General features: G+C 41.0%; 1 long non-coding RNA gene across 1 annotated transcript; it reads left to right on the top strand.

The window, feature by feature from the left end:
- Nucleotides 1-387: 387 nt before the first annotated feature.
- On the top strand, nucleotides 388-6,094 carry LOC307017471. Its single transcript, XR_013802184.1, has 3 exons — nucleotides 388-1,042; nucleotides 1,146-1,293; nucleotides 5,238-6,094. It is a non-coding gene; the product is annotated as an uncharacterized lncRNA (long non-coding RNA).
- Nucleotides 6,095-7,637: the final 1,543 nt, after the last annotated feature.

Here is a 7,637-nt window from a genome sequence, read left to right on the forward strand (position 1 = left end):
CTTTGACAATAAATACATAATAAATGTCATCTGTTGAAGCCGTGGCGCTGTAAAAAGCACGACCAATCATCTGAGCCGGCTAAAGTAACTGGACGGCCTACCTGCCTGTCAGCCTTCCATCTGTGCACAAACTTATCTCGTGCCCTCATTGGTCATGTGCACGTTCATGTGTGTTGGAGGAGGGGCTCTGTGAGGAAGTCTGAAGGAAGTGGCAGATTTTTTCCGGCTGTGTATTTTCAAATTCTAGCTGGTTTCTCCAAAAGTACCTACCCCACCTTTAAAGGACAATGAGTATACGGCAAACTTCAGTGTGTTATAGTATATGGAGCTGCGGGTGAATGAGAAGCCTCATTGGTTTGATGTTTGGGTTCAACAGGAAGTCAGTAAATCAATCCGTCCCTCCGTCCATTATTCAACACCCGCAAAAATCCAGCAGGTCAGAAATCAGCCGGATAAAAAAGTCCCTTTGAAAAGCTCAGCGAGCACAGCTGGCATGGACAATGAGGAAGACACGCTGCTGATGATTAGCCGTTAACATTTAAATCAGGACAACATGCAGGATCTGCAAACTGATGCTTTTACAGAGAGAGAGAGTTGTTCGATCAGAAAACACAAAGAGAAACCACATTTCATTTGTGTTTTTATATCTGCGTTCTTTCTGAAGCCGCAGCACGTTACTCCTGACGAGTTCTGGAAACCAGCGCTGACTTTGTTGAAGTGAATTGATTTTACTGCTCGTTGGACCCATCTTTGCCTCAAGAGACAACATTATGACTTTGCTTTATTGAACACATAATGAAAAGTGATGTTAATAGATGAGCTGTCACTGTGGAAACACGCCATCATTACTCCCAGCTGAGCTCCATCTTTATTCTGCGCTGTGTTTAACATCCACTTCCTCCAAATCTGCACATTTTGACTGGACGGCAGGAACAGAAATAAACCCTCCTCACTGCTGCTGACAGGAAATATAACCCGTGTTGTCAAGAGGAATATTAAATAAAAATGAGTTCAGTAACCTGCTCCTCTCCGCCGGGATCAGGTGTGCCGCTCAGATTGTTTCTTCGAACCAGCAGCAGAAATATGACTATTCAATAAAAGCACAGAGAGGATAACTTTACAATCTGTATTTCATCTGTTTTAAGGTCTGCCCGCAGGCGGCTGTGGGCCTTTTGGTGCGGACTGGACGTGTTAGAGCGTCAAAGCCTCGAAGGCCATCTGAAATCAGGGTTACTTTGGACAAAAGGACATGCTGCACAGCTGAGGCTAATGGGAATGAATTCCTTTTTAAAGGTAAATACAGGTTTGAGTGTGAAAACATCAACTTTATATATTTTATTATCTGTTTTTAATGTGTTTTAAAGGTATTTTAGCAGAAAAACAACTTGTAAATATTACAATTTTATGTATTGGTAATTATCACGTTTGAATATTTAAGACATTGTTTACATAAAAGTAATAAAATAAAAATGATTGTTGTTAACCCTAACCCTGGTATCAGAATCAACACATTATTTCAATAAATACATAACAATAATAATAATTTTAAAATTGTATTAAATTAACCTAAATAAGAATTTAGAATGAAATGATTTAAAAAGTAAACCAAAAAAAATATTATTTTGCAAATCAGATTAAAAAAAATTGATAATAATATAAATAATACTAAAAATACAATTAAACAAATATTTATATAAAAAGTTAAAGTAAGAAAGTGAAAAACCAAAACATTAACATAAGATAACACAACATAATACGTTAAAGTAAAAATGAACATAGTACTACAATATGTAATAAATATATATATGAATATGAACTGCTGTTTCCACTGCAGTGCTGAAATACACACACACACACACACACACACACACACACACACACACACACACACACACACACACACACACACACACACACACACACACACACACACACACTTCATTAATGATATGGTGCTATATGAAGAGGCATAATCGTAGATAATCTCCAACACACACACAGTCTTTGTTCGCTGGAATCAAAGGTCATGTGACAGACACACTTGAATATATCCGATGAATTAAAGATGATATGTGAAGTAGGTCTAACAGCTGATCTGACTCATAAACATCTATAGGAACATCTGAGCTGCTGTTGAGAGGAGGGTCATGTTTAAACTAGAGAATATAAATCCTGAAGAAATTGCTAGTGTGAATGCTTTATGCTGAAAAGCTGACGCTAAACTTCTATGCTGAAATGTAATGTGTAAGAAGAGAGTGAAGAATTGAGATTGAAATGATTCATGAACACTGGGGGCTTGAATGTGTGATGAGAGAAGAAAAGAAAGTGAAAAGGCTTGGGAAAGCAGCAGAATATTTGAACAGCAAACTTCTGAACTAACTTGATGGCGAATGATCTGTCGCCATGGCAACAGCATTTGATGACACCCCATAATACGCTTAGATGAGTTGATGGCTGCATCGTTAACGAACCTGTGATGTTTTGGGCCGTTTGGAGCAGTTTCACTGAAGTTATGAGAAAACCCCTCCATGTTTAATTATTTTTTGCTTAATTATTAGTCATTTTTCAAGCTATGAGATGTTTTCCTTCGTTTGTCATGATAAATGATGTCTCAGGAATGTAGGGTTTGGGAATTATGGCAGTTTAAAAAAAATATATGAATGCAAATTTCAAGCTGTCCTCCACTCTAGCTGTGACATCACGCACTCTAGTTAATGTTAAAAATGTGAAGAAAACCTCTAAAACAAGATCTGAACAATGTTTAATATCTCTAAAAGTAAGAATCAGATTTAAAAGTTGTTTTACACGAATAATGTCAGAAAGATGTGTAACATTTTAAAGTTGGAATGAGGTTTCTGAGTGAAAGTATGAATGAACAGTTAGCAGTTGAAGTCGCATTAAGATTTGTTGAAGTCTGAAGATTTCCTCCATTGACTTCAATGTTAAACATTTGATGTATTATGGGATGTATCTCTGGAATTATGAAATTTATGAATGAGAAAAGTAATAGCCATCGATTCCCGACCGAGCTGAACGTTTTGATGTTTGAACGGAGCTTCTGCGATGTTCAATGCGGGAGGAGAAATATCCCGGCGAAATAATAATAATGTATCAGCATTCCCACTAAATCCCAGCTGTGAGCAGGCCCCTCCCTCCCTACAGGCCGGCCATGCAGACTGCGTGGGGCCTCACCTTGCCTCATCATATGACTTTGCGTGGGGCTACATGTTGGCCAGGGACGGCCCTGGCTGTGAGTCATCTGATTCGTGGAGAGAAAAATAAACAACATCTCCGTAGAGGGTCTTTTTCTGGGAGTACGCTGGGTAAGAGTTAGAAATCTCTCCCTGTTCCCCGGCTCGAGCTTCAGTCTCTGATCCATATATCTGTGATCCTCTCCAGAAGTAGTCATCACATACAGAGCATCAACTAGTTCCTGAACAGTGTCCTTCACATGCTGATATCCAAGAGAGGGAGTTCCACAGTCCCAAGATGGAGGAATAGAAAGCAGTATTCAATGTTTACTTCAGATTAGCTCCACGTCAGAAATGCTGCTGGACGCTAACCTGCACATGTCAAAGTCAAAGTCAACTGTATTGTCATTCTTTCACTTTGTGTGTACAGAAAGATCGAAATACCGTTTCCCACAATCTCGAGGAATACAAAACACAAATATATATATAGAATATATATATATATATATATATATATATATATATATATATATACACAATCAACAGACACATTTTTACATATGCACACATTAAAGACAAAAATAAAAGCACAACAATCAATATATACAAAATAACAGTCACTTCAAAAACTGTAAAAAAAATTACATGAACTACATACTATACATAAACGCTTTGAGCAGCAGGAAAAGTGCCTTATAAATGTAATGTATTATTATTATTATTATTATTATTACATATGTTGAGCATTTACTCAATTTGCATAAGTTGTGTTAATTAAATGGTTGGTACAGAAAATGGCTGACTTGGTTTAATATCATCCTCTGTGTCCTTCTCCAAATGTCAGTGATTATAGTTCCAGCCCAGTCTCACGGCATTTCGTGTTATCGTCACGAAATTAATGTAATCTATTGATTCGTGTTCATCAACATGATTTTCGCATTTTGTTCGTGTCACACAGAACGATTTTAAAGCAATGTATTTATTGGTAGTGTGTTTCGTGCCTGCAGCACGTCTTTTTGTCCGTTGGGTCTTGGAAGACCAGAAGCCGTGTGGTTCATAAAACATGTTCTTACTCAATGTCTTACCCCAAGCCTGAGCCTAACCCTATCCCGTTTGTTTCAGTAGTTTTTTTGCCGTCCGCGAGGAAAAGAAATGGCTCAGAGCCTCAGAATACTGAAATCTGTATTTTTTTCAAATATTTTTTTCCTTCTAATTTGTTATTATTTATATTGCTTTTAAAATTGTTCTGCGTGACACGAAAACAAATGGGGAAATGGTGTTGGTGAACAGATTAATTTTGTGACTATAACACGAAATGCCATGGGACTGTGTTGGTTGTTCTGACCCCATGCTAGCTGGCTTTAGCATGATTAGCTTCGCCCTAGTGTACAAAAGTCAACTCAACAGCGAAAAATAAATCTGTCTACATGAACGTTTAGACAGGGCACAGATTACTCAGTTACTGATGGGAGTTATTGACAGAAACATAACAAGTAAGACCAAATTAGGGTTAGGGTTCAAGAACTCACCCAAAAAGGAACGATGGAGCCAAAGATGCTCAAAAGAAGAAATGAAATCTACCTAGCATTGCAGGAAGTGTGGATTCTAGGTTTGTTAAAATGAACACATTGTACTAAGGAAACCCTTCACACTGTCGCTGTTGAGTTTCCTCTCTAATGAAACAGCTGTTGTGTTCGTTGCTCACAGATATTAGTTTGTTTCTGAAGGTGGAGCTGCAGATGGAGCTGATTGAATATGTGGAGAAAGAGAAACAACCTTTTTTAAAACCAGTTACTCACATCCGATGCAATCTGGTTCCACAAATACCCCTTGATATTCCCTTGATGCACATCAGTATCTTTGTGAGTTTGTGCAGGAGCTGAAACACATCGTGCTTAATGTGTGCAGTAGAAGATCTGCGGTGCAGCAATTAGGAAACAATGTTGACCTTTTCATGGAACTGGTTGATAATACTAATTAAGAAAGGATGAATTAACTCCCCTTTGGACTTCTTTTGAATCCATTTTGTATCTTTCCCCGATCCAGAATGCTTTTCATCAGCAGGATGTGAAGAGTGTCTCTGAAGGCGGCCCTCAGAGGTGTCCAGAGACAACGCCTGATTGTTTTCTGCCTCTTTCTTGTAACCGAGCGGCTCTCAACGCTGGAGCTACAGGACAGAGAGGGGCGAAGAGACTCTCAGCTTTAACACAAGCAAATCAACAAGAAATGACGAAGCAGCGCATCGAGCTGTGGCCACGGGAGGATCCACTACTTAAACAGAAGTCAAATAAAAGACGTGCTGCATCGTAAGCATTCATCATCAAGACCCAGGAAGCAGAAGACGAGTTATGTTCTGAGAGACACAAGGAAACAAACTCCATCCGTGTCCACACTGCAGCCAAACAAGGAAGTCCCTGGTGCTTCACAGAAAACCCAAAGATAACAGACTTGTGCATTCGTCTTTTTCATCAAGTTCGCCTTTACTTGTGCTAGATGTTATTGGATGTTATTGAATGTTATTGAATGTTATTGAATGTTATTGAATGTTATTGGATGTTATTGAATGTTATTGAGTTCTGGTTGGTTTTGAATGAAAGGAGCTCTTTTCTGCTCATGTTGATGTCAGTGTTCAGTGGCTCTACTGTGACGTGTCTCCATGCTTTAATGTTCAAGGCTATGTTTGTTACCCAGCAACAGACCTGGAGAGACTTCTTTAGGGAGTGACCAGTGAGTAAAGAGTCTCTCTGACGTCTGATACACACAGGGCCGCCCCTCCCTACAGGCCGAGCACGCAGACTGCGTGGGGCCCCACCTCGCGGAGGGAGCCTCACCTCGCGGAGGGGGCCTCACCTCGCGGAGGGGGCCTCACCTCGCGGAGGGGGCCTCACCTCGCGGAGGGGGCCTCACCTCACGGAGGGGGCCTCACCTCGTGGAGGGGGCCTCACCTCGCAGAGGGGGCCTCATCTAAAGCGCACCTACATGTTGTGCCGCTACTGGCTCCACTAGTAGCATTGTTAATAAAAATCCACTCAGTTTCTTCTCATGTTTCCTTTTAATGCCATTACTGTGACTTAGCTTCGGTTCAAATGGATGTCTGTCTTCGTGCCCCTGGGAACCTCGCCTCCATAAGACCTTTAGCAGGTAGCATCCTCCTCCTCCTCTTCCTCCTCTTCCTCCTCTTCCTCTTCCTCCTCCTCCTCATTGACCTTACTGGATGTCAGATTGGATTCATATGAACGCTCCAGCAGCTCCTGTAATCCCTCTGACGGCAGCAAACACACCGGGTGTCACTTTAACTTCAGTGAGTAACAAGTGCCGGAGGAGGAGGAAGAGGAGAAGGAGGAAGAGGAGGAGGAGGAGGAGGAGGAGCATCCACCTGCTCTCAGACAGACAGAGACACTTTCTGACTCTTTAACATTTCATTTCTCTTCATGTTTGTATTCATGGTGTCTTTTTACACGGTGGCACAATCTCCTCAAGGATATATATTCGCCCAACCCCCCAGCATTAAACCTGCTAAACATCAACGTTCAAGGTTTCTATTGGTCATACGTACATAGCTACAGTGTAGTTATGACGATGGCGATCTGAGGTCACAGGCTCCTCCAACAGGGCAACACGATAACACAGATACACGGACAAAATAGTGCAAGTAAATACAAAATGAAAAAAGAAATAAGAGTCTATCTACAAGTGATTGGAATATGATATATTGGATAAATAATGTGTAAGTTGCAGCCAGATGAATGTTACGGATGTTGTTTCAAAGTGTAGGTGTTGAACAGTCTTATGGCCCGTGGGATGAGGCATTATACTTCAGCATTTAGCATTGACATTAGCATGCATTAGCATTAAGGTCACACAGATGCCCTCTTACCCCATTTACACGCAACGCATACGAAACGCAAACGAACCGAATACGATATCAAAAAGGTATTCCGTTCACACAAGACCGCTCGGGAGCGCTGGAGACGCTGTAGTACATATGCCGGGCCTGTAAGTGGCGCCACAAAATACACCAAAAGCAGTGAAGAAGACCCCTGAGCATGGTTGCCATGGTTGCCCTCAGAGATGGGGTCGTTACTAAAAAAAATATATATATTACACTACTTTGTTACTCTCTACATAAAGTAACTCGTTACTTTACTCGTTACTTTACTCGCCGAGCACGTACGAACTGCGCATGCGTGAGTGGCAATAACTCTCCTTACCAGCAGGTGGCGGTAGTGTGTATTCGTCATTCAAAACAGGCAACAACCGGAAGACAGAGAAGAAGAACAGACTACGTGATATAAACAAACAACACATAGCGTGTGCGTTAGCTTCACCTGAGCATGTTTTCTTTGCAGGTGTTGAGGTTTGACGTGGTGTTTACAGCAGTGGATAACAGCTTCTGGTCTGGACACAGTTTGCACCTCACCGTCACATTCCTGTTCCGGTTGCAGA

This window comes from Notothenia rossii (genome assembly GCF_949606895.1).
Source record: "Notothenia rossii genome assembly, chromosome: 8".
In the NCBI taxonomy this organism is placed as follows: Eukaryota; Metazoa; Chordata; class Actinopteri; order Perciformes; family Nototheniidae; genus Notothenia; species Notothenia rossii.